We start from the raw sequence: 27,640 nt of genomic DNA on the forward strand, positions 1-27,640 counted from the left end.
CGCAGTATTCAAGATGTGGGCGTACCATGGATTTATATAGAGGAAACATGATATTTTCTGTCCTATTATCTATCACTTTCTTAATTATTCCTAGCATTCTGTTCCCTTTTTTGAATGCTGCATCACATTGAGTGAATGTTTTCAGAGAACTATTCACAATGACTCCAAGATCTCTTTCTTGAGTGGTAACAGCTAATTTAGACCCCATCATTTTATACGTATAGTTGGGATTATGCTTTCCACTGTGCATTACTTTGCATTTATCAACATTAAATTTCATCTGCCATTTAGTTTCCCAGTCACCTAGTTTTGAGAGATCCTTTTGTAGCTCTTCGCAGTCTGCCTGTGTCTTAACTATCTTAAGTAATCTTGTATCATCTACAAATTTTACCACCTCACTGTTTACCCCTTTTTCCAGATCATTTATGAATATGTTGAATAGGACTGGTCCCAGAACACATCCCTGGGGGACACCACTATTTACATCTCTCCCTTCTGAAAACTGACCATTTATACCTACCCTTTGTTTCCTATCTTTTAACCAGTTACCAGTCCATGAGAGCACCTTCCCTCTTATCTTGTGGCAGCTTACTTTGCGTAAGAGCCTGTGGTGAGGGACATTGTCAAAGGCTTTCTGAAAATCTAAGTACACTACATCCACTGGATCCCCTTAAAGAATTCTAGTAAATTGGTAAGGCATGATTTCCCTTTAGTAAAACCATGTTGACTCTTCCTCAACAAATTATGTTCATCTATATGTCTGACAATATTGTTCTTTTTCAACCAGTTTGCCCGGTACTGAAGTCAGGCTTAGAGGCCTGTAATTGCCGGGATCACCTCTGGAGCCCTTTTTAAAAATTGGAGTCACATTATCTATCCTCTAGGCATCTGGTACAGAAGCTGATTTAAATGATAGGTTACAGACTACAGTTAGTAGTTCTGCAATTTCACATTTGAGTTCCTTCACAACTCTTGGGTGAATACCATCTGGTCCTGGTGACTTATGGCTGTTTAGTTTATCAATTTGTTCCAAAACCACCTCTAATGATATCTCAATCTGGGACAGTTCTGTAGATCTGTCACCAGAAAGGATGGCTCAGATTTGGGAATCTCCCTCATATCCTCAGCCGTGAAAACTGATAGTTTCTCTGCAATGGCCTTATCGTCCTTGAGTGCTGCTTTAGCACCTCACTTGTCCAGTGGCCCCACTGGTTGTTTAGCAGGCTTCTTGGTTCTGATGTACTTAAAAAAGAAAAATTGCTATTACTTCTTGAGTCTTTGGCTAACTGTTCCTCAAATTCTTTTTTGGCCTTCCAAATTGCATTTTTACACTTCACTTGCCAGTGTTTATGCTCCTTTCTATTTTCCTCACTGGGATTTAACTTCCACTTTTTAAAGGATGCCTTTTTGCCTCTCACTGCTTCTTTTCCTTTGTTGTTTAGCCACAGTGGCTCTTTTTGGGTTCTCTTACTATGTTTTTTAATTTGGAGTATACATTTAAGTTGAGCCTCTATTATGATGTCTTTAAAGAGTGTCCACACAGCTTGCAGAGATTTCACTTTTGGCACTGTACCTTTTAAATTTCTGTTTAACTAACCTCCTCATTTTTGTGTAGTTCCCTTTTCTGAAATTAAATGCTACCGTGTTGGGTTGCTGTGGTGTTTTTCCTGCTACAGGGATATTAAATTTAATTACAGTCACTATTACCAAGTGGTCCAGCTATATTCACCTCTTGGACCAGATCCTGTGCTCCACTTAGGACTAAATCAGGAACTGCCTCTCCTCTGGTGGGTTCCAGGACTAGCTGCTCCAAGAAGCAGTCATTTAAGGTGTCAAGAAACTTTGTCTCTGCCTCCCAGCCTGAGGTGACATGTACCCAGTCAATATGGGGATAATTGAAATCCCTCATTATTATTATTATTATTATTGAGTTTTTTATTGTGATAGCTTCTTGAATCTCCATGAGCATTTCACAGTCACTCTCACCATCCTGGTCAGACATGAATCATGAGACAGAATTCCCCCAGGAGTATTAATTAAATGTACTTATACTAGTATAGCTTACTGCCATATGGATGGGGAATAAGCATAAAGATAGTGGACCAAATTATTAAACAATTAATTTGTTTAAACCTAGGGGATAAAAAGGTGCTATGTAATAGCAAACATGCATTTGTCAAGAACAAACCATGCCAAACCAATTAAACTTCTTTCTTTGAGATAACTGGCCTAGTGACTAGGGGGAAGCAGTAGATGTGATATATCTGGATTTTAGTAAGGCTTTTAGTACAGACCAACATGACATTTTTCTAAGCAAACTAGGGAAATGTGGTCTAAACTAAATAAACCATAATTAAAGAGTATTTATCAGTGATTTGCTGTTAAATTAAGGACATACAAAGTGGGATCTTGCATGGGTCTATCCTGGATCTAGTACTAGTCAATATTTTCATTAATGACTTGGATAATAGAGTGGAAAGTATGCTTATAAAATTTGTGGATGACACCAAGCTGGTAGAAGATTGCAAGCACTTTGAAGAACAGGATTAGAATTCAAAATGATCTTTGTAAATTGGAGAATTGGTCTGAAATCAATAAAATGAAATGTAATAAAGACAAATGCAGAGTACTACACTTGCAAATAAAAACTCTAATGCATACAAAATTGGGAATAATTGGCTAGACAGCACTGCTGCAGGAAAGAAGGTTATAGTGAATCACACTGAATGTGAGTCAGGATATGATGCTGTTGCAAAAAAGGCAGATGTAATCCTGGATCTGGTAACAGGAATGTTGTGTATGAGACACAGAAGTAATTGTATTCCACTCAGCACTAGTGAGGCCTTAGCTGGAGTACTGTGTTCAGCTTTAGGTATCACACTTTTAATAAACATGTGAACAAACTGGTGAGAGTCCAGAAGAGGGCAACAAAAATAAGTTTCCTCCTAGGAAAAGTTGAAAAAATTGAGTAGATTTAGTCTAGCAAAGAGAAGGCTGTGGGGGAATGTAAGAAAGTCTTCAAATAAGTAAGAGTTTGTTAAAAACACAAGGGTGATCAATTGTTCTCCATGTCCTCTGAGGGTAGGACAAGAAATAATTGGCTTAGTCTGCAGCAAAGGAGATTTAAGTAGGGATGTTAGGAAAAATGTTCTAACTATAAGGATAGTTAAGCACTGGAGCAAGTTACCTGGGGAGATTGTGGTATCCCTATCCTTGGAGGTTTTTAAGAAAAGATTAGACAAACCCTTGTCAGGAATAGTGTAGGTCAGAGGGTAGTCAATTATTTTTTGGCAAGGTCCAGATTTCTTGGTCAAGGTAAAATCAAGGTCCAGTCTCCAAAGAAACATTTTTAAGACTACAGTAACAATTATATTAAGTAAATAAAAAGATTCATGGTCCATTTAAAAGTGTCTGGTGGTCCGGATTTGGCCCACAGGCCACCTACTGACTACCCCTGGTCTAGGTATACTTAATCCTGTCTCAGTGTGGGGAGATGGACTAGATAACCTCTTGCGGTTCCTTCCAGCTCTAAATTTCTATGATTTCTGTGGTAAACATATATACCAGTATAACTACATACACACCGGTACCAGTGTAACTATATTGGTTAAAAAAAACCCATACCCCTAACAGACAGTTATACTAGTACAAAAATTATGTGTAGACCAGGCTGTAGCGTAAGCAAAGCCTTATATTGTGGAGCTGTATGTGTATCCTCTAGATGTGTGTGTGCGTAGGAGTGCAGTGTTTCGGCACTTCTGAAATACTTTAAGGAGGCAGTTATAGGTAAGTAAAGTTGGCTAAGGACTGGTCCACACTACATAGTTAGGTCGGCTTAACTACATCGCTTCAATCTGTAAAGAATTTCATGCCCTATGTGATGTATTTAAGCCAGTGGTCCCCAAACTTTTTATGGTCAGAGTCTCCCTTCCCCTGTCTATGTCTCTCTCTTCCCCACCCTGCGCCCCCTGAGCTGAGGTCTGGAGTGGGGCTGCAGCTCGGGGGAGGGGAGACAGGACGCGGATAGGGGTAAGGGGGCAGAGGCTGGGGCCGGCAGCTGGGGCCAGGAGCAGAGCGGGGTGATGCTCCCTCCCTGCCCCCCATGGGGGCTCACTCTGGCCCCAGCCGTGCCCCCCCAAACATTCCTCCGCACCTGGCTAGGAGCATGCGACCCACAGTTTGGAGACCTCTAATTTAAGCCAACCTAAACTCTGGTGTAGACATCTCTAGGTTGATGAAAGAACCCCTTCCATTGCTGTAGTAGTTATCCAAAAGGCAGCAGTCCAGCGCCCCTTTGCACCATATTGTTGCAGTGCTTCAGTATCAGCTAAGAGGGAAGAGCAGCTTCTAGATCACCAAAACTATTTTCTTTGTGAGGTGGTGCTCACCAAAATTAACCGTTTACTGTGAGTTGATGAGATCACAGTCAGAGGTGGTATGGTCTCTTGCTGTGTCTTATGGCTATAGTATGATACCTTTGACTGTCATTCCATAGATCTCTTGATGGGTTTACCTAAGTCTTTTCTCCATCAGACAGAATGTTCTTGCCTGATTAAAGTGCATGCTGAGATTTTTTTAATGAGAATTTTTGTCAATTAATAAAAGAAAAGCATTCCAATTAGGGATACATGAAGGTGCTCTTTTGAGAAACTTGGAGATTCATTTTACTTACACCTCTACCTCAATATAACGCCGTCCTCAGGAGCCAAAAAATCTTACCACGTTATAGGTGAAACCGTGTTATATTGAACTTGCTTTGATCCACCGGAGTGCGCAGCCCTGCCCCCCCGGAGCACTGCTTTACCACGTTATATCTGAATTCGTGTTATATCGGGTCGCGTTATATTGGGGTAGAGGTGTATTTGCACAAAAAGGCACAGCATGAACATCATCATGTCAAGCTTCCCACATATTACTTTCTGCTAAATGTGCTGGAGTTCTGACCTGGAGATACCATATCTATGAAATCAAAGTCTCCATGCCTCTGCAAGTCTTTGGCATCACTGTTGAGACTACAAGCAAGGATGCCAAATAAGATGGTGTTTACTGTAATGTAGACACTTCTCCATTAGCAACTAGATTGAGCCCACTAATTTCACATTTGACTATCCAGCTAACAGTTCCTCCTCTCTGTGTGTACAAGGTGTGACGAGGCGGTTCTGGTGGGACCCAACTGAGAGTGCCAATTCAGGACAAATTGCTCAAACAGGGCAGTCACAGCCCTAGGCTGGGGTTTTTCCACCTCTAAGGCAAACCAAACCAGCCAGACAAAGAGGACTTTGGTTTCACCCCACTGGCTAACCACAAGTCACACAAGCAATTTCCTTAGGCACTCTAGTCTCCCAGGATCACCACCAGTGCACTCGTCCTGGGGATGAATGGTTATGAAAACCAACACCCCAATAAAAGAAAAAGGTTCTCTCAATCCCAAAGGACCAAGCCCCAGACCCAGGTCAATATACACATCAGATCTTACCCACAAATCACGCTGTTGCCAATCCTTTAGAATCTAAAATCTAAAGGTTTATTCATAAAGGGAAAAAGGTAGAGATGAGAGCTAGAATTGGTTAAATGGAATCAATTACATACAGTAATGGCAAAGTTCTTAGTTCAGGCTTGCAGCAGTGATGGCATAAACTGCAGGTTCAAATGTCTCTGGAACATCCCCCGCTGGGATGGGTCAGTCAGTCCTTTGTGCAGAGCTTCGGTTTGTAGCAAAGTCCCTCCAGAGGTATGAAGCAGGATTGAAGACCAGATGGAGATGATGCATCAGCCTTATATAGGCTTTTCCAGGTGTAAGAACCTCTTTGTCCTTACTGTGGAAAATTACAGCAAAATGGAGTCTGGAGTCGCATGGGCCAGTCCCTGCATACTTTGCTGAGTCATAAGGCGTGTTTGCCTTCTCTCCATGGGTCAATTGTGTAGCTGATGGTCCTTAATGGGCCATCAAGCAGGCTAAGCAGAGCTAACACCAACTTGTCTGGGATATCACCCAGAAGCACATCACCAACTTGAAATACAGGCAGTATAGAGCCAATATACATAACTTCAACTAAAAATGATACATGCACACAGACAGCATAATCATAACCAGCAACCCATAACCTGGTCTTAGACACCTTATATGACCCCCTTTACCTAAGATTTGGTGCCACTACAGGACCTTGGTTGCAACCCATGTTCTATATGGTCCCAATTTATATCAATAACGTCACACAGGGCCTAGCACACTGAGGGCCCCAGTCCTTAATAGGACTTATGACTACTACTGTAAATAAAATAAGTAATTAAAAGAATAAAAAATGTGTTATTTATAACTCCTAATTTTGATTGAATTAGAACCAGTGGCTAAAAATTAGAGTTCTATATCTCCTTAAAGTGTGGTTTTGCTTCAAAAAGTGACTATTAAATATCTTTATAGATTTCCATATTTGTCCATGAGTAGTTCCAGATTACTTTTTCTCAGTTTATAAATTGTTTTTATTGTAATTCCCAGCCGTGTAAACTCATCCTGAGATCTGAGTCAAGCTGAGTGTATGTCGCTTGTCCCCCCTCTCCCTCGGATTGAACATTATCAACAACAACCCTGTCCCAACTGAGGTGCAGTATAAGTGTAGTAACGGCAAAGAGTTCTGTGGCACCTTATAGACTAACAAACGTATTGGAGCATGAGCTTTCGTGGGTGTAGAAAAAGTGCAGTTGAGGTGCTTACCTAAGCATATCTCACCTCAGGGAAAATATTCTGCAAGTGGAATCTAGTTAACAATCTTGTTGCTAGTGTGTAAGCCAAGAAGGAATTCAGCTCACCTCCATAGGGGTGTGAACATTGCACAGTGGCCACAGAATTAAAAGGTAGTGAATGTCACTGAAATAAGTAGCTATGACCTGGAATGCATTCTAGATCCATTGAATAAAAAAAGCCCTTTTTGCAGTCCCTTTTTTCAGAGTCAGAACTGTACCTAAATAGTCCCTTGAGTTCCCCGTAATTCTTTTCTAAATTTAGAATATTGACAGTGCACTTTAATTTAGACATGTCAGGACTTTTTCTGTCCCCTAACTTATTTGAAAAAAACAATCTAAGCTTTCATTTTCACTATAATTGCAACCGAGACAAGGGACATGGTTACAACAGTTAAGATTTGTTTGCAAACTATGTTCCTGCAACCAGGCCAAAGCTTTGGGTTGCTCAAGGCTCTTGCATCTTCATTGGGATGTGATTAGGTCCTGTCCACACTACAAACTTTAACCGTGTTGTAACTGGGTTAAGGTATTTGTAAGTAGGTCGGTTGATGTGATTAAAGTTGTAGTCTTTGAATATTGAGAAAATTATTCGCTTTTCCTGAAAGAGGACAGTTCCACCCCTTAAAACCTCAGTTCCTGCGTTGGGCCATACATTAACAACTCAAAGTGCTAGATTTGTAGTCGCCCATGCATGCAACACATGTTAAACTTCCACACTCCTTGCCTGCAGTGTTCTTGTTCAGGTAAAACGAAATGGACAAGGATCCAAGTCTCATGCCCCGGAGATCCCAACAAATTCAGCAGTTTTACTTACTACTTCTTGAGCCACCTAGCCTGAGTTAGAATTTTAATTCTGTTGATCCCCTCTTGATAACTCTTTCATTCTTTCATTTAAGAAATTAAATTTTGTATGTGGGTGTAAAACTTCTGACCTGTCAACTCTGGATATCCTCTTTGGTGAGGACCCTGTGTGCTCCTCACGAATGAGGACACCCACAGTTGTGTTTAATGTGAAGGAGCATAAAGTAAGGGCAGTTTGGAGGGTGAGGTGTGCATGCAGTTTTTAGGTTTTGAGGGAGTGGATGAGTAAGGGAACTGGCATTTTGAAGGGAAGGCTGCTTAAATTTAGGTTCTGGGAGAGAATGTAATACTTGCTTCAAGCATGGTGTGGAAAACATCCTTGCTTGAGCTTGTAGCTTCTGCACTAAATAAACCACAATAACTTTTTTAAATGAATAGATTTCAAAACAGCCATAAGAGTGGGACTATGAGTCATGTTGTTTAGTCTGGGCTAGGTACTGTATAGTGCAGACAGTTTAACTGCTGGCTTTGTTGCTAGGAGAGCATGGTATTTGCTTTACTTTTCACTGGTTCCATGCTGTACTGGGGTACAATGACAACAAAAGTGACAAAGACTAGGTTTAATAATTCACGAAGGGGAGGTCATACTGGTCAGGATCCCAAGTTCCTGAGAACTTGCTGTTCGCCTTCTCTCCCTGTCCTTCTTTTAAATATATTTGTTTTGCCTGAGGCAGAGCAGCCCCTAAAAACAAATCGAACAAACAAAAAGGAATTTTTAATGGAAATTTGAGGACTATCTTGGTGAAAGGACTTGAATAGTTGGGAGTGTAGCTGGTGCTCTCCTGCTGTTGAGTAGAGATTCCTTTATCTGGGTGAAGCCTGAGGAGGTCTAGAGATAATAAGATAAACCTAAATTAGCTTGCTGTTGGAAGCAGAGCATAGATCTTTCCTTCTCAATCCCCTAGCAGCAGCAGTGATGGCAGTTGGGATTTCTCTCAAGTTTTTGAAATTTTCCAGCATCTGCATTTAGACTATGAATGTGCATGGGCCGGGAATCAAATCCAAGTCTCTCACATGGGAGGGAAGAATTCTACTACTGAACCACCAGTGCTTTCTCCAATGAATGTTCTGGCAGGAAATTCCTTTGGTCTTTGTGCCCAAATATGGATTTTTTTAAAAAACATGCTTGCTTGGAATGTCTGTATGTCAGCATTATGGACAGAGTTTGGTACCTGGAATATCTGCTTCTTCTTCAAATATGAAGCCAGCTAGAACATGAGAATAAGAAAATCTGCCCCTGCACTCCAGACAGCTTTGCTATTTGATAGCTGTCCTGTCCCCGTTTTGGCCTCTGTAGTATTCCTTTTAGGGGGACAGTGCTCCTTTCTCTGTATCTCTGCTTCATTGAAGAACTTACTATAACTTATTAGAAGGAAAGGGTTCTCTTAGGTCACATAACAGAAGAATGAAGTCTCCCTCCAAGCACCAGTCCAGCAGTTTTTTAGAGAATATTGCATATTCTTCTTTCCACTCTCTTCTCAACTGTATTTCAGACATGAGCTCCAGTAGTGGCTTTTCAAAAGCTGCTGTTCTGTTTTCACTGGCTCCATTATCTTTGGTATCTAGTGAGTCAATGTCAAGGGCACTTGGTTTACTAATTGACACATCATCTAAACAGCTCTGAATTCATGACTGTTTAAATCCTTTTATGCTTTTGTTGGCACTCGTCATGTGTTACATACACAAATTTCAGAATTTCAGCACACACTCTCTGACTTGCACCTTTTCTCAGACCTATGCTCTGAACATACTCTCCATTTACCTGTTAGCCTCCAGAACGTAGACAGGCTGTTTCCTGTCAGGAATAGCAATGCATTCTTATGTAGGGTAGGGGTAAGTCTGTTTTAACCTCTTGCTATATGATTTAGGGACTGTTGTAAAGTGAGACAGACCCTGCATTCTTCAGTGTTGTTTTAATGAGGCTAATTGTCTACCTTGGTAATTGAAAGACAAAACTTTTGTCTTTCAGAGGTGTTAACGTGCCCCCCCCGCCCCGCCCCAAAAGACACAAGTTTTGCCACAGCAAGTGCCAGTGTGAACAGGAGTGGGGCAGAGCAGGGCTGTGTGGGGATCACTCCCCAGCCCCCAGGGGGGCTGACCCAGGCCCTGCCGTGCCCCCCCCCAAATGTGGGGGGCAGAGGGAGGAGGAAGATTTATTAGTGACAGAAAAAACCCATTTCATCACTGTAGTAAGTGTTTATACTATAGCGGCATAGCTGCAGTGCTATAGTTCTTGTAGTGTAGACATGCCTGTAGCATGGAATTCCTGTTGACCTAAGTTTTCATTGTCCCTGTTTTACCACACTCGCAAATCCCCTGATTGGATTGTTGAAGCCTTGTGTTCTAGTTTTACAGCATCACCTAAGTGAAAGACATTGTTCACACAAGAACTACACTGTGATCAAAAATAATATATAGAAACGGGGGAAATGCAAAAACACCAAATCATCCAAGTATGTGGATTGTAAGCTCTTCAGGGCAAGGACCATCTTTTTGGAATGTACAGTACCTAGCACAATGGGGGCCAGCTCCATAATTGTGGCCAGTAGGTGCTACCTAATAATATGTGCTAAACAGTAGATGGCTTGTGCCATTGCACTGTTTGGATACTCATTGCTCTGCACTGCTGCCATTTTCACAGGGTTGGGTTAAGTTTATAGAACCACTAAAACTTAAGGGCCCCTGAATAGATTTTTTTTCTTTTTGCCTAATCACTTCCTCATTGTATTTTTCTCACTCTTATGTCCATCTTTCATCTTCCTTCCAAATGAGGCATCCAAGCAAGCAACTTCTAGGAATCAGTTGACCATGTCCTGCTGCTCTGTCTTACTGACTCACTGGTACAACCAGGCTGCTCTAACTGCGGGACTTGGATACCATTCATCTTGCCTTAATCTATCCCTTTGTCCCCACAAATACCCTTCCAATTTAGTTTTGCTTAGGCAGTCCCTACTGTATGTTAATCTCTCTGCTCCCTCCACTGACATCTTTTTGGATCCTTGCAACTCCCGGGGGAATTCTGCACCACTGCACATGCGCAGAATTCATGTCGCCCCTGCAGATTTCTTTGTTTTCCTGCAGAAAAATGTCTTTCTGACAGGGAAGCAAAGGGAAGCTGCAAGAGCAGTCACGCAGCACTCCCTAGCAGCACAGATACATCATTTCAGGCACCCAGAGCAGCCGGTGGAGATGTAAATCACCACAGGGCTGGGGACACCCAAGCCAGTAGCTCCTACCCTGAGCCTGGATCAGCTGCTAGTCCCGTCTGGGCTGGAGGCAGGAGAGGATAGGACTTCTCTTCCCCTGCAAGGAATGGCTGGGGCTGTGTCAGACTCACCCCGAGACACCCCCCCCCCGCCTCCATTGCAGGAAGCTCAGCATCCTCCCCTGCTTCCTGCCCCCATTGCTCCTCAGCTGTGGGGAGAGGAATCATTGTACTGGGAGCTGCTCTACCCAACCCTCATGCATCCAGACCACCTATACCCAGACACCGTCTCCAAGCCTCACCCCCATACACCCAGAACCCCCCTAGCCCTCCATACCCAGGGGCGGCTCTAGCTTTTTTGCCGCCCCAAGCACGGCAGGCAGGCTGCCTTCGGCGGCTTGCCTGCGGGAGGTCCGCTGGTCCCGCAGCTTCGGCATACCCACCGCCGAATTGCTGCCGAAGACTGCCTGATTGCTGCCCTCGCAGGGACCGGCAGGGCGCCCCCCACGGCTTGCCACCCCAGGCACGCGCTTGTAGTGCTGGTGCCTGGAGCCGCCACTGTCCATACCCAAACCCCACCCTACTGAACCTCAACCCCTGCATCTGGAGCCCCTCTGCACCCAGACCCCCTGCCTCTGGACCCCCACCCTTGCACCCAGACCACCCCACACTGAGCTCCCTACACTGAACCCCCCCCCCGATGCCACATCCTGAGCCCCCACATCCAGACCCCCACACCACTGACTCCCAAATAGCTGCACCCAGGCCCCCACCCCAGCAAGCCTCACTCAGCACCCATTCACCCCTGCTGAGACCCATACACCCAGACCCCTTCACTGAGCCTCAACCACCTTCACCTGGAAGCCCTTGCAGAGTCCCATTCAGGGGCGGCTCTAGCAATTGCGCCGCCCCAAGCAGGGCGGCACGCCGCGGAGAGTGCTCTGGCAGTCGCCAGTCCCGCGGCTCCGGTGGACCTCCTGCAGACGTGCCTGCGGACCCTTCGCATGCACGCCTGTGGCAGGTCCACCGGAGCCACCGGACAACCGGACCCTCCTCAGGCACGCCTGCGGGAGGTCCACCGGAGCCGCTTGCCGCCCTAAGCGCACGCTTGGCGCGCTGGGGTCTAGAGCCGGCCCTGGTCCCATTGCCCGTGCACTTGGAATGTCCCCAATGAGCCTCTGTGCATCCAGATCCTCCCACACCTAGACCCCACACTGAGCTGCCTGCACCCAGATTGTTGCACACAGAATCCTCTCCCCCTACACCTGGATCCCCCCAAACTGAGCCCCTCCACACTTAGATCCTGCCTGGTTGAGCCTACCTTCCCCACACCTGGTGCGCCTGACACAGAGGGGCAGGGCCCCAGGGTGTTTCTGGGGCAGGACCAGGGCTTGTGCTATGTCAGGATTGGGTGCAGCCTCACCGCTGAGTCTGTGTCCTGGGTGATGATCTCCCACCTTCCTGCAGCCAGTGGCCTGTGCGCCCCACTGCCATACTGGAGCCTCTACATTTATTTATTGACAAATAAAACTTGCAGAATTTTAAAATATTGTGCACAGAATTTTTAATTTTTGGCACAGAATGCACTCAGCAGTAAACTCCTAGACTAGTTACTGAAGTGAGCAGATTCCTCTTGGCTTCTGACACTTCTCCTGCAAGGGGATGGATATGTTTTTACTAGGTGTGTGTGTGTACTGCTAAAATATGCTGTTTGACAGATGTCAAACAGCTCTCCCCAATAAAAGTAACACCTGGAGTTGAAGAGTTCCACTTGTGTTGCCAGCATTTTAGGTATTTTGCTACAGCAAGTATTAAAGCAGTGGACTTCTTCCATACCAACACAACCTATTTTCATCAGTGTTAATGGGTGCTGGGTGCAGGTATGTTTGACACCTAATTGCAGATATCACTCATTTTCAGCATGGATGCTTATTTGGAAGACACAGGCTAGTTTTGAACTGAATTGGGGCCAATCAAATGACACACAATGAAGTCCGGAGGTTTGGTTACAAAATGGTTGCCCCTTGTCCCAACAACATAATTAAAGAAGACCTAGCCATGATTACTAATAGGGTTAAAGCTGTTTACAGCTGTGTCAGGGTCTGTTGACTGGCTTGCTTTTGTAATATAGCCAGACTCTTACGGCTTGTCTTCATGTACAGTGCTGCAGCAGCTGTAGTACTTTAGTGAAGATGCTACTTTGCTGACGGGTGTACTTAATCCACCTCCCCTATGTTGGCAGGAGAGCTTCCCCCGCATCTGCACTAGTGGTTAAGTCGTTATAACTACGCTCGGGTGTGGATTAGTTATGCCAATATAAGTTTGTAGTGTAGACCTGGCCTTAGAGTATGTCTACACTGCAGTTAGACACCCGTGGCTGGCCTGTGCAAGCTGATTTTGGCTCATGGGGCTCGGACTATGGGGCCGTTTAAGTGCGGTGTAGATTTTGGGATTCTGGCTGCAGTCTGAGCTCTGGGACCCTTCCATCTTGCAGGGTCCTAGAGCCTAGGCACCAGCCGGAGCCCAAATGTCTACACTGCAATTAAAAAGTTCCTTAGCACAAACCAGAGTCAGCTGGCAAGGATCAGCCACAGGTTTTTAATTGCCGTGTAGGCATATCCTTAGTGTACTGTACTTTATTGACTATAAAATTGTATTGGTTTATTTACTGTTTCTAATAGCTAAGGTTTTTATAAATGTGAGACAATACCATTGTTTTGACTCCACAATTTTTTTTTCATTCTGTTGAAAGAACATCTCAGAAAAGTACCCCCTGGGCAAATTACACTGTACAAATAGCATTGTAACAGCTTGAGCCAAAGTCCACCGAAGTAAATGGAAAGGCTCCCATTGACTTCAGTGGGTTTAGGATGAGGCCCTAAGAGCATAATAACACTGCTAAGCAACAAAACAGCCGAGTAAACAAATAAGAGAACTCACCTCACCATAGCCCCTATAGTGTAACAGTGGACAAAATACGCAAAGAAAGATATGCACAGATAAGGCTAATCCTTTCTGGGCTGAAAGCACATATGGCATTGTTAACATGCGCATTTTGCATATTTTGTTTACTATTATCCTATTAGAGTATTGTATTCTGTTTCCTTAATCAGAGGTTTGATGGAGCTAGGACTTGCTGTTGGCCATTTTGGGCTTTGTCTAAGTTGAATTGAATAGATTTTTTAACTGATTTTGGTAAGCTATTGCACTCTGCATGGACAAGGCTTAGCTTCTGAAGAAGGTAAACAACTTCTTTTTTTGGATTATTTTCTAGCCCTTATGGCTCCTGAGAAACTAACTAAATGTGACTTCATGGTATAGTATTCTTACTGAATCTGCAGATAGATGGGAAGAGAAGCAGCTATAAAAGCCTAATCATGACAACTCTGTCAGTGTTGTTACCTGTTTCATTAATGATCATCATAGCAGAAACATGCAGCCACGTTGAGATTTTGCGTGAAGCATAAGTAGAATATCACACCTTTTCCCCCAGTCTGATCCCTGATTTTAAGATTTTCTATGTTTGTTTTTCTAATGGGGGAAAAACCTTTAATATTTTAACTAGTTTTGTTAGGTGTGACCTGAGGTATGCCTGGAACACAACCAAACACTAAAACATTGCCAAGAACTGTTTTTCAATATTGTGGTACATTTGGAATTGTGTTTTTAAAATTAAATCCAGCCAGAGTTTGTCCCCCCAATATGTTAAGTAGCTAAGTCTCCATTACAAAATGATGGCCTGAAATATTTCTGTTTAAAAAAAAAAAAAGATTTATTGTAGCCAAAAATCTTTTGTAATTGTAATTACAATTTTGTAACAATTCTGATGGCTCAAATAACCAAACAAATTTTGCAAAATCTTTGTAAAAGGGTCTTCTACCAGCACTAGATTCTGGGCCTGCTCCCGGGAGGGATAACTCAGTGGTTTGAGCATTGGCCTGCTAAACCCAGAGTTGTGAGTTCAGTCTTAGAGGGCGCCATTTAGGGATCTGGGGCAAAAATCTGTCTGGGGATTGGTCCTGCTTTGAGCAGGGGGTTAGACTAGATGACCTTCTGAGGTCCCTTCTAACCGTGATATTCTATTCTATGAAGAGTTTATGGCAAAACCCCCATTGATTTAAATGGGAAAAGGATCTGGTCTCTGTAAAATCCAAGCCCCAGGCTGAAATTTGTCCTTGATGTATAACTGCTTGAAAGCAAAGATCTGTAACTGAAATCCTGGTGCAACCTCAGTTTACAATGTTTAGAAATAGGTGTGCAGGTTCATAATCTGGGTCTGTACAGAACTGATTATGTAGAATGCTTTGTGGCAATCCATCTAAATATGATAGTGTAGAGAATATCCTGCATCTGCCAATGTTTTAGTTCTGGGAGAAGATCTGACACTTCCCACTCTTGCTGCAGGCACTGCATGTCTTCCCAAGAACGACTTAGTAAAATTACATCAGTGATGTTATAAACTAATAGGCTTTACAGTTTGAGATACCTCCTTGCTGAGATTTGTCATGGGTATTGTGAAGAAACATTTGTAAAACACTTTTAAGATTAAAAATATTGTTTATTTGTGTTAAAACTTTGTTCAAATATCGCTACAGATGCAATTGTCTTATGCTGGTAGATGAATAGAGTAAGTCACAAATAAGATCATGTTATTAAATATGTAACATCATGGAGAGTTGAGGTAATAGGACTGATGACCTGTTCCTGTTAGTCGACTCAGGTCTTTATTTATTGGAGTTGCCTTTGTCTGTGCTTCTATGCCAACTAAAAGTAAACTCTAACAGACAACCCACATCCAGCTTATTACTCCTATTCACTGATTCCTGTTGAATGCTGTGTTTATTGCTCAAGGAGGTGTAACTGCGAGTGCCACATTAATATGACCTCTGATTTGATGCCCCGGAAAATGATGAGCAGTGCTGTGGTAACTTGCTGTGAGATTCCTGAAGTGACAGTGCCTTTATGACAGGAATGTGCCATGGGATCCTAGGAACTTTAACTTCCCGTGCAGAGAAAAGTGGAACTATGTTAACGTGCCCTAGGACTTCTGTAAAACAAATAGCGCTCACAGTGGAAACAAATAAAAGTTTACCACTCAACAGCCCAATTCACATTCCCATCAAAATTGAAGGATGTGTCAGCGGTGCCAGGACAGACAAGAATTTACGTGACAGACTGATCCAGTTTGTTGAATTATAACATGTAACAAGACACAGTCAATTTTGAAATCTAGTCACTTTTCAACTCAAAATCTAGTTGGTTTTTAAATGAGTTAAGTGACACCTCACCTGAATTCCCCTTTCTGATTATACAGAGGGAATAGTGAAAATATACATATGTGCTTTCAAGTGCACAAAATAAGCTAAAAATACCAAGAGAAACCATTATTTTTATTTGATCTCTCATTTAATAAATTCATAGATTTTTAAGGCCGGGGGTGGGGGCATTATAATTATCTAGCTAGTCTGATCTTCTGCATAACACAGGCCATATACCCTCACTCAGTAATTTCTGCAGCAAACCTATAACTTCTGTTTGAATTATACCAGACATTGTAGAACGATAGTGTTGCCCTTTTGGCACACGTGGTTAGCCACTGTTTGGGGCTGTGTTGTTTCAGTTAAGAGAAATCCTAATTGCAGTCCTGTTTATTTGCAAGGAATAAACACGAAGTCCTGTTTGAATGCAGTAGAAACAAACAGCAGCAAGCAGTTTCCTTGCATAATTTCCAAGCCTGCTTTTCCAGCAAGTCTTGTGCCTCAAGGAGCTCTGTGCCTCTGCTTCCTCTTAGGGCCACTCTCACAACTGCTTCTCTCAGTTTCTGCTGGCTTTTCCGCCTTACATAGCTATATTAAATCAATCCTCTAGTCCCTGTGTTTATAATCAGTCCCAGGGAAAACTCTAGCAGCCCACACAGTTTAGCTCTGCTTAGTTTGTCATGGAGCCCTCTGCCTTGCCCTTGGGTGGTAGCCTCATAGTGTTTCAGATACACAAAGGAATATGTAATTGTTCCTTCTATTTAGTTTAGCAAACCCATCAGCTTTAATCAGGTATGTAATTGTTTATAGATCAAAGACTTGCTTGATGGCAGCCATTAATACCTTTCAGCATAAAAATACTTAGTTTTGATTTAAAGACTTCAAGAGATAGAGAATCCACCACTTTCTTAATTAAGATATTCCAGTGGCCATTAATCCTTACAGTTAAAAAATTTTAACCTCATTGCTAGTCTGAATTTGTCTAGCTTCTGCTTCCAGCTATTGGATCTTGTTATGCCTTTGTTCTGTTAGATTAAAGAGCTATTCAAAATCTCTTGCCCACATAGGTACTTGTAGAACAGGATTAAGCCAACTCTTTAATTTTCTCTTGAATAAACTAGAATGAGCTTCTTAAGTATCTTGCTATGAGGCATGCTTTCTAGATTTTAAATCATTCTTGTAGTTCTTTTCTGAACCTTATTCAGTTTTTCCACAATCCCTTTTGAAGTGTGGACTACCAGAACTGGACATAACGTTTCAGTAATGATCTCACCAACTGCATATTTAGTGGTAATACCACCTCCCTATTCCTGCTTAATATTCTACTGCTTTTATATCCAGGATTGCATTAGACTGTTAGCTACAGAATCCTATTGGGAGTTCTTGTTTAGTTGGTTATTCATTATGACTGCTAAATCCTTTTCAGTATTGCTGCATTCCAGGATACAGTCCCCTATCTTCTAAGTGTAACCTGCATTCTTTGCAGCATGAGCTTTCGTGGGTGAATACCCACTTCTTCGGATGCAAGCAGTGGAAATTTCCACTGCTTGCATCCGAAGAAGTGGGTATTCACCCACGAAAGCTCATGCTGCAAAACATCTGTTAGTCTATAAGGTGCCACAGGATTCTTTGCTGCTTCTACAGAACCAGACTAACACGGCTACCCCTCTGATACTTGACTGCATTCTTTGTTCCTTATGACGTGTTTTCATACAGCCAAATACAAATATTGTTCAGAAGAGTCCATCTTACTAAGCAATTTAGATAGGTTTGTATAACTAACCTGTCCCGATCATTATTTACCATTTCACCAATTTTTGTCATATCATTTTACCAGCAATTATTTCATATTTTCTTCCAGATCATTGATAAATACTGTATATTGAATAATATTGGGTGAGAAAAAGATCCCCGCAGAACTCCACTGGGAACACCTCCATTGAATGGTGATTCCCCAGATACAATTAGTTTTTGTGATCTACCAGTTAACCAGTTTTTAATGTATTGATTATGTTCTACATTGATTTGATATAGTACTCATTTATAAAAGATTTATAGTCTTTATGTACCATAGTGAAAATAGTTAAAAAAGGAGAGAGAAGCTCACTAGATTTAGTTGCTGTCTTCACTAGTATCAACTGCATATGATGTGGCATCACATCATCTTATGATCATAGATTCATAGAAGATTAGGGTTGAAAGAGACTTTAGGAGGTTATCTAATCCAACTCCCCGCTCAAAGCAGGACCAACCGCAACTAAATCATCCCAGCCAGGGCTTTGTCAAGATGGACCTTAAAAACCTCTAAGGATGGAGATTCCACCACCTCCCTAGGTAACCCATTCCAGTGCTTCAGGCCCTCCTAGTGAAATAGTTTTTCCTAATATCTAACCTAGATCTCACCCACTGCAACTTGAGACCATTGCTCCTTGTTCTGTCATCTGCCACCACTGAGAAGAGCCTAGCTCCATCCTCTTTGGAACCCCCCTCACTCTTCTCTTCTGCAGACTAAATAAGCCCAGTTCCCACAGCCTCTCCTCATAAGTCATGTGCCCCAGCCCCCTAATTATTTTTGTTACCCTCCTTTGGACTCTCTCTAATTTGTCCACATCCTTTCTGTACTGGGGCCCCAGCAACTGGATGCAGTACTCCAGATGTGGCCTCACCAGTGTCGAATAGAGGGGAATAATCACTTCCCTTGATCTGCTGGCAATGCTCCTACTAAAGCAGCCCAATATGCCATTAGCCTTCTTGGCAACAAGGGCATACAGTTAACTCATATCCAGCTTCTCATCCACTATAATCCCCAGGTCCTTTTCTGCAGAACTGCCACTTAGCCAGTCGGTCCCCATCCTGTAGCAGTGCATGGGATTCTTCTGTCCTAAGTGCAGGACTCTGCACTTGTCCTTGTTGAACCTCATCAGATTTCTTTTGGCCCAATCCTCCAATTTATCTAAGTCACTCTGAACCTTTCCCTACCCTCCAGCATATCTACCTTTCCCCAGCAGTTTAGTGTCATCCACGAACTTGCTGAGGGTGCAATCCATCCCATCATCCAGATCATTAATGAAGATGTTGAACAAAACTGGTCCCAGGAGTGACCTCTGGGGCACTCTGCTCGATACTGGCTGCCAACTAGACGTCAAGCCATTGATCACTATCTGTTGAGCCCGACAATCTAGCTAGCTTTCTGTCCACCTTATAGTCCATTCATCCAATCCATACTTCTTTAACTTGCTGGCAAGAATACTGTGGGAGACTGTATCAAAAGCTTTGCTAAAGTCAAGGTATATCACATCCACTGCTTTCCTCGTACCCACGGACCCGTTATCTCATCATAGAAGGCAATCAGGTTGGACAGGCATGACTTGCCCTTGGTGGATCCTTGTTGACTATTCCTGATCACCTTCCTCTCCTCCAAGTGCTTCAAAATGGATTCCATGAGAACCTGCTCCATGATTTTTCCAGGGACTGAGGTGAGGCTGATGGGTCTGTAGTTCCCCAGATTCTCCTTCTTCCCTTTTTTAAAGATGGGCACTATATTTGCCTTTTTCCAGTCATCTGGGACCTCCTCCTTTGTCATGAGTTTTCAAAGATAATGGCCAATGGCTTTGCAATCACATCAGCCAACTCCCTCAGCACCCTTGGATGCATTAGATCCGGACCAATGGACTTGTGCATGTCCAGCTTTTCTAAACAGTCCTTAACCTGTTCTTTCACCACTGAGGGCTGCTCACCTCCTCCCCATACTGTGATGCCCAGTGCAGCAGTCTGGGAGTTGACCTTGTCTGTGAAGACCGAGGCAAAAAAAGCATTGAGTACTTCAGCTTTTTCCACATCATCTGTCACTAGGTTGCCTCCCCCATTCAGTAAGGGCCCCACACTTTCCCTGACCACCTTCTTGTTGCTAACATACCTGTAGAAACCCTTCTTGTTACCCTTCACATCCCTTGCTAGCTTTGCAACTCCAGTTGTACTTTGGCCTTCCTGATTACACCCCTGCATGCTCGAGCAATATTTTTATACCTCTCCCTAGTCATCTGTCCAAGTTTCCACTTCTTGTAAGCTTCCTTTTTGTGTTTAAGCTCTCTGAAGATGTCTCCGTTAAGCCAAGCTGGTCGCCTGCCATATTTGCTGCTATTTCTGCACATCGGGATGGTTTGTTCCTGCGCCTTCAATAAGGCTTCTTTAAAATACAGCCAGCTCTCCTGGACTCCTTTCCACCTCATATTAGCCTCCCAGGGAATCCTGCCCATTAGTTCCCTGAGAGAGTCAAAGTCTGCTTTTCTGAAGTCCAGGGTCCATATTCTGCTGCTCTCCTTTCTTCCTTTTGTCAGGATCCTGAACTCGACCATCTCATGATCACTGCTGCCCAGGTTGCCATCAACTTCTGCTTCCCCTACCATTCTTCCCTGTTTGTGAGCAGTAGGTCAAGAGGAGCACAGCCCCTAGTTGGTTCCTCCAGCACTTGCACCAGGAAGTTGTCCCCAACACTCTCCAAAAACTTCCTGGATTGTCTGTTCACTGTTGTATTGCTCTCCCAGCAGATGTCAAGGTGATTGAAGTCCCCCATGAGAACCAGGGCCTGTGATCTGGAAACTTCTGTTGGTTGTCTGAAGAAAACCTCATCTACCTCATCCTCCTGGTCTGGTGGTCTATAACAGACACCCACCACGACATCACCCTTGTTGCTCTCGCTTCTAAACTTAACCCAAAGACACTCAACAGCTCTGAGCAATCATACTGCTCTCTTACATACAGTGCAACTCCTCCACCTTTTCTCCCCCACCTGTCCTTCCTGAACAGTTTATACCCATCCACGACAGTGCTCCAGTCATGTGAGTTACCCCACAAAGTCTCTGTTATTCCAATCACATCATAGTTCCTTGACTGTGCCAGGACTTCCAAATCTTTGTTTGTTTCCCAGGCTTCTTGTGTTCGTGTACAGTCACCTAAGATAACTAGCCAATTGCCCTACTTTCTCAGTATGAATCAGGAGGCCTCCCCTGTTGCACCCTCCTCCTTGTGCTTCCTCCCGGTATCCCACTTCCCCACTTACCTCAGGGCTTAGGTCCCCATCCCCAGGCGAACCTAGTTTAAAGCCCTCCTCACTAGGTTAGCAAACCTGCCTGCGAAGATGCTCTTCCCTCTCTTAGGTGGATGCCATCTCTCCCTAGCAATCCTTCTTCCTGGAACAACATCCCATGGTCGAAGAATTCAAAGCCTTCTCTCCGACACTACCTGCGCAACTATGCATTTACTTCCACAATTTGATGGTCCCTACCTGGGCCTTTTCCTTCAACAGGGAGGATGGATGAAAAAACAACTTGCACCTCCAACTCCTTTATCCTTCTTCCCAGAGCCACATAGTCTTCAGTGACCCGCTCAAGGTCATTCTTGGCAGTATCATTGGTGCCCACCTGAAGAAGTAGGAAGGGGTAGCGGTCCGAGGGCTTGATCAGTCTCGGCAGACACTCCGTCACAACCTGAATTCTAGCTCCAGGCAAGCAGCACTCTTCTCGAGTTTCCCGGTCTGGATGGCAGATGGATGACTCTGTCCCCCTTAGGAGGGGGTCCCCAACAACCACCACCCATCTCCTCTTGGGAGCGGTGGTCGTGGAACCCCATCTCTAGGATAATGCATCCCATGCCTTCCAGTTGATGGGGTCTCCTTCTGATCCCTTCCCTCAGATTATTCTTCCAAACCATTCTCTACGGTAGTACCTGAACAGAGGGCCTGAAAAATGGTTTCTTACCTCTATCTGCTTTGGGGATACGTGGGTTCTCCTCTTTCTTCTGGAGGTCACATGCTACCAATTTTCTTCCCCATTCTGCACTGCCCTCTCTGATTCTTCAGCATGCTGTACCTGCAGTACCAAACGCTGACTTCTATCCAGAAAGTCTTTATTTTCTCTAATGTAACGCAGGGTTGATACTTGGATCTCTAGTCCTTAAACCTTCTCTTCCAATATGGAGACCAGCTTGCATTTCGTACAGACGAAGTCGCTTCTGTCCTCTGGGGAAAAAGAGAAAATGGCACATCCTGTGAGGTCACAACAGCTGATTGTTCATTATCCATATTGTCTTCCTTCTAAGAGCCTCTTCAGGTTTCTGTGAGCAGTAAATACAACATCTGAAGGCAAAAAACTCTGGGGGAATTCCCCCCGCCCCAGGCAAACTCCCTCTGTTTGCATCTCCTCTGTTTGCAGCTCACTTGGTTCACAACCATGATGATGGAACATGGCCAAAGGGAGAGAAAGAGAACTGACTTTCTAGCTTCTTAGGGCTTGTCTGCACCCAATTTCTGTACAGGTTTCATTAAATCAGGTTTTTTGCACTGATTTTGTGTGTATAGAACAGGTTTTATACTCTACCTGTCACTATGGTGTCCAGGCACCTAAAGGGACAAGAGAAGAAATGGATGGTGTTCCTGTTCTCAAGGAGCTCCGCAGCCAGACAAACAGAAGTGTGGGCAGATTGAAGCTGATTAGGAGAATATTCCTAGTGCACCCCACTCCAATTCCAATAAATACATTCATCATGCATGCATGCATGCATAAATTCATTCATTTAGATTTGACCAGGATGAAAAATCTGTATTGATTCAAAAACAGAAGGTCTGGGGCAGGGGCGGCTCTACATATTCCGCCGCCCCAAGCAGTCATGCGCGGGAGGCACCCCGGGCCCCGGGAGCAGTGGACCTCCCGCGGGCTTGACTGGTGAGGGTCCGCTAGTCGCGCGGCTCGGCTGGACCGCTGGTCCGGCGGCTGCAGTTGAGCTGCCGCAGTCATGCCTGCGGGAGGTCCAGCCGAGCCGCGCCACCAGAGAACCGTCCGCAGTCATGCCTGCGGGAGGTCCACTGGAGCCGCGGGAGGAGCGCCCCCTCTGCAGTCATGCCTGCGGCAGGTCCAGTCGTCCCGGGGCTCCGGTGGACCTCCCGCAGGCGTGACTGCGGCAGCTCCGCTGGCCCAATCTGCCGCCCCTGACGGCAAGTGCCGCCCCACGCGCGTGCTTGTCGCGCTGGGGTCTGGAGCCGGCCCTGGTCTGGGGGTCTTTGTCAGAAAACTTCAGAATTCTTGTTGCCGTTTGCTTCATTTTAAAGGGGTTTAAGATTATTCTGAAGCTAGGTTTTATGCAGAGTCTATCACTTATGTATTGATCTTTCCCCCAAAGGGAATGGCAAGCCAGCAGGGTAATTAGATCTTTTTGCAGAGGATATGGGTAAAGGGCTGTGAACAGGCTCCCTCTTCAGCTCCTGGAAACCCTAGCTGGGAGGCTCGCCTTATGAATTACGCAGCACACACAGGCCACCAGGGTACCTCCATCAGATGTTATTGCTGTTCATGTACCACGTACATCACAACATAGCAGCTGTTACGTGGAGCCCCCTTCTTCCTCCCTGGCTCAGCCTTTTATACTGCTTGCTTCTTCTCAGGGCTATCCAGCTGGTGAGCTAATTACCTCATAAGCTCATCAGGTTCCCTACAGTTGCGGGTGATCCCTTCTTCCCTTCCGAACCCAAACTACCTGAACCCTTCCTATTCTAACTACACCCAGTGCTCTGGGTGTTTTAAGTGACCAGGGTACTGGCTTTGAAAGGGTACAATTATAGATCTAACAGCACCCTGTCACAGGCTTCTACCTGGGACATGACTCCTATCAGAAACTGCTTTGCCTACCTATTGGCCCCAGGAAGTACCGGGTAATTTTAAAAAGTCAGTTACCATTCTAACTATGCGGCAAAGAGTTCTGTGGCACCTTATAGACTAACAGACGTATTGGAGCATGAGCTTTCGTGGGTGAATACCCACTTTGTCAGATGCATGTATTCACCCACGAAAGCTCATGCTCCAATATGTCTGTTAGTCTATAAGGTGCCACAGAACTCTTAGTCTGGATCTGTAAAAGCGGCAAACACGGCTACCCCTCTGATATTTGACATTCTAACTATGAAGATGTTTCATGATTCTGCTTAGACTGAAATCACTGAGGTGTTAAACATGATCCCAAATATCCATTGTAAAATTACTCTGCATCAAGGAATGTCTATAACCCATTGTTTTGTGAAGATTATTTCATTCACAGAATCATAGTAATTAAAGGTGGAAAAGAAACATCTCTTTGGTTGAAGGTAAATGCCCTAGAGAGTTGTGAATAAATTTTCAAATTCAAGATAAGTGTATTTGAAATGTCTTGTATCAGCATATAGTATAAAGCCCTTACACACATTCTAGTAAGTTTTGTGTAGCGGCTTTTGGGGCCAAATTATGTTTCCTATTTAAAAGATGGCATGGCATTACTAAATTTTTTTCATTCTGAGCAAAGCAAGAGGGTAATTCTTATTTATTTTTCAGTTTATAAAACTGCATCACCCAATTCTCTCAGGCAGCTGTGTGCAATATAAAAGTGATTGTGTTGAACAGTGTCAGTGCACAACCATCTTCCCCCTTTCGATGAACTTACCCCCAATCAGGCAAAAACTCAAGGACTTTATGCTCTACACATAGACTTGGGGGACCAAAGTGAGAAGTGAATTCCAGTTGAAAATCCTCCACCAAGATCAGTCTCCAGGCCCCACAAGTTATTGGGCTTGCTGCTAGAAACGCTAGGTGAAATTGTATGGCATGTGTTATGCAGGACATTGGACTAATTGATCATAATGGTCCTTTAAAATCTTAATGAAATCAAATATTCAGTGACAATCTTAACTGGGTAGCATAGCAGCATACATAAAGAATGTTTATTGTATGGAAGGTTGCGTTAGATATTCCAGTTTTTATTGTATATTGTACGATTTGACAAATAGTATGTAATTCCATTAAATGGCCCTACATTTAGAGACTATTCAATTGCATGGTCAACTACTCAGAAATCAACAAATTTCAAAGTTAAAATTGAATGTGGAATGTTAACTCAGCCCTTTCTTGCATATGTATAACACAGTCTCTAATTACATAATCACATACTGTTTTCAAAATAATACACTATTTCCCTTTTTTAAAAACCAAGTGGGAATATACATGCGTATGTTGTAATACTACTTTAATTTTAGAATACTTCTTGGTTATGTATAAGTGACATCTTACTTATCGGATGTTGAGTCTGGGAGTTATGTATGTTACAATTAACTATGCATAGTAAGAATGGCTATGAAAGAGAAATTGATTTCTTATTATACTTCATCCATCATCAACAAATTTATCATCCAAATTCTTATTGCAAAATTTTTATTTCTGGTAATGATGTAAAAAGCAGGCTGGGTTTTGGTTTCGGCTGGAGTTTTTGGCATTGGCAGTTAAAAAGAAAACCTTCTTACTTATCATTGGAGCATATCTGACCTGGAAGGCAGTGAGAGAGACAATATGGAATCCCACCATTTTGCTGTTTTTCTCATTTTTAATGTCCAACCACACTTCAATATGCCTTTTAGTAAATGCACATTCTGCATTTTTAGCCAATTGTTAACTCCATCCCTACTTGGTATCCATGGTTATTCCTGGTCTCCACTTCCATTTTACACCTTTGATTATTTCCCACCTTCTCCAGATCCAGAGGCATCATTCAGCTCTTAGGGGAGGATGAGGGGGTTCCTTGAATATGGTGAAACTGAAGAAAGGAGTCAGTGGGGGCAGTTTCTTTGTGGTGTTAATGGGACATTCCAGTGACCATAGTACTGTGGAGGGATTTGGAGTGAATATAGCGTGTGCTCTGTTGCAGAAGGTTAGGGAGAGAAAGAGGAGGGGAAGCTAATCTGAATACTGACATGTCACAAGTACCACGGGCTAAGCTAGGAATTGCTTTCTAGACCATACTCTTGTATTCTGGGCAGATTTGTTATTTTCCTCATTTCCAATAGATGTTTAATTGCTCTTACTGCAGACAGGAGTGTTATGTGCAATGCAGTACTTGTACACTTACATGTCAGAGGAGCATTTGAATGTGTTGTTTCTGTGGATTTGGTTGGATTCCCTTTTGAATCTGGTTGAGCCAGGGGCTGTATTAGTGCACTGCTTGCATTTGTCACTGATATGTGGGAGAGCCTCCACACAGTCTTTTTCAGTATCAACAGCTTATCCATTTGAGCTACTAAGAGAAAAAGTTAGTGTAGGAAAGGAACAAGGAAGCTCTGTTTTCCTGGCTGTTGTGTTGGACTTTCCAGACAACCAAGGAGTGGGAAGGATTCAAGGGATGAGGTAAATAAAAAAGTGAGACTTTTTTAAATATTTACCATATAGATGCTCTGATACCTCCTACCCTCTTATTCTGTGATGGGAAAGGATTGCTGGGCTCCTTCACTGCAAGTCCTTTCCACAGAAGTGCTTTTAATCTGTTAAAGGTGACCTGAAAAGGAGACAAAATTGTAATTGTTCCTGTACTTTATGATGCAAAAAGATGACTTGTTAAAGTTTTTGGTTTTGTTTCTTCCTTCCATACTGGGGGGGGGCATGGGGGAGGGGGAGAGATGTGGGAACACCCACCCACCTCCATCACACTTGTTTTTTGCATGCCTTTTACATAAGGAAAATCAGATCCTGACTTACTTCTTGTTACTGAAGGACTTGAGTCATCGTTGGAGGACCAGAATGGAGACATCACAATAGCTTGATCCTGACTGTTATAATTTCCAACCCTTAATTAAGTAATGAGGAGTGTTGAATGTGAGGACTAGTCTATTCTGCAGTAGTGGTGCTGTTCCAGTCTTCAAACATAGCTATAAAGTTTTCACTTAACATAGGTTTTGTTCCAAAGTGGACACATGACATAATTAAAAATGATTTTGATCCCATTGAGAACTGGGATAATTGTAGCTCAGAGAGGTCATCCCCTATTCTCCACTGGCAGAATCATCCAGCTAAAAATAAAAGTTGGGATCTCATATGTTTAACATAAAAAACAAACAAAAATCTTTTGAGGTTGCATTTTTCCATCACAAAGAAGCAGTGAAGAGTGCAAACAATGCTAGTTTGTGTCCACACAATGCTATTTTTTTAAATAAAAATAATTACGTAAGACAATATCCAAAAAGAAAAGGGGTGTGTGTGTGTGTGAGAGAGAGAGAGAGAGAAATGGAAAAGTGATCATTATCTAATAATCTAATACAGTGGTTCTCAACTAGGGATACACATATGCCTGGGGGTAAGCAGAGGTCTTCCAAGGGGTACATTAACTCATCTAGATTGTTGCCTAATTTTACAATAGGCTACATAAAAAGCATTGGTGAAGTCAGTACACACTAAAATTTCATACAGACAAAATAAGAAAGTAAGCAATATTTCAATAATAGTGTGGTGTGATGCTTTTGTATTTTTATTAGAGCTGTCAAGCAATTAAAAATTAATTGTGAACGCACGATTAAAACATCATGATCAATCACATGATCACACTGTTAATAATAAAATACCATTTATTTAAATATATTTGGATGTTTTCTACATTTTCAAAGATATTGGTTTCAATTAAAACAGAATACAAAGTGTACAGTGCTCACTTTATATTTATTTTTATTACAAATATTTGTGCTGTAAAAACAAAAGAAATAGTATTTCAATTCACCTCATACAAGTACTGTAATGCA

At 43.2% G+C, this 27,640-nt stretch overlaps 1 protein-coding gene across 3 annotated transcripts in view; it reads left to right on the forward strand.

The window, feature by feature from the left end:
* The window catches only part of TULP3 (TUB like protein 3), an 80,302-nt gene that overhangs the window by 1,382 nt on the left and 51,280 nt on the right, over positions 1 to 27,640 (forward strand). Inside the window, exon 1 of one of the 3 annotated variants that reach the window (XM_039538183.1) lies at positions 6,520 to 6,600. The exons of the other annotated variants lie outside the window; for them this stretch is intronic. The gene's annotated coding sequence lies outside the window, so the exon portion shown is untranslated. Of the gene's footprint in view, positions 1 to 6,519; positions 6,601 to 27,640 lie in introns of those variants that run through there. 3 annotated transcript variants of the gene reach the window in all.

Source organism: Mauremys reevesii, linkage group 1, assembly GCF_016161935.1.
Source record: "Mauremys reevesii isolate NIE-2019 linkage group 1, ASM1616193v1, whole genome shotgun sequence".
Lineage (NCBI taxonomy): Eukaryota > Metazoa > Chordata > Testudines > Geoemydidae > Mauremys > Mauremys reevesii.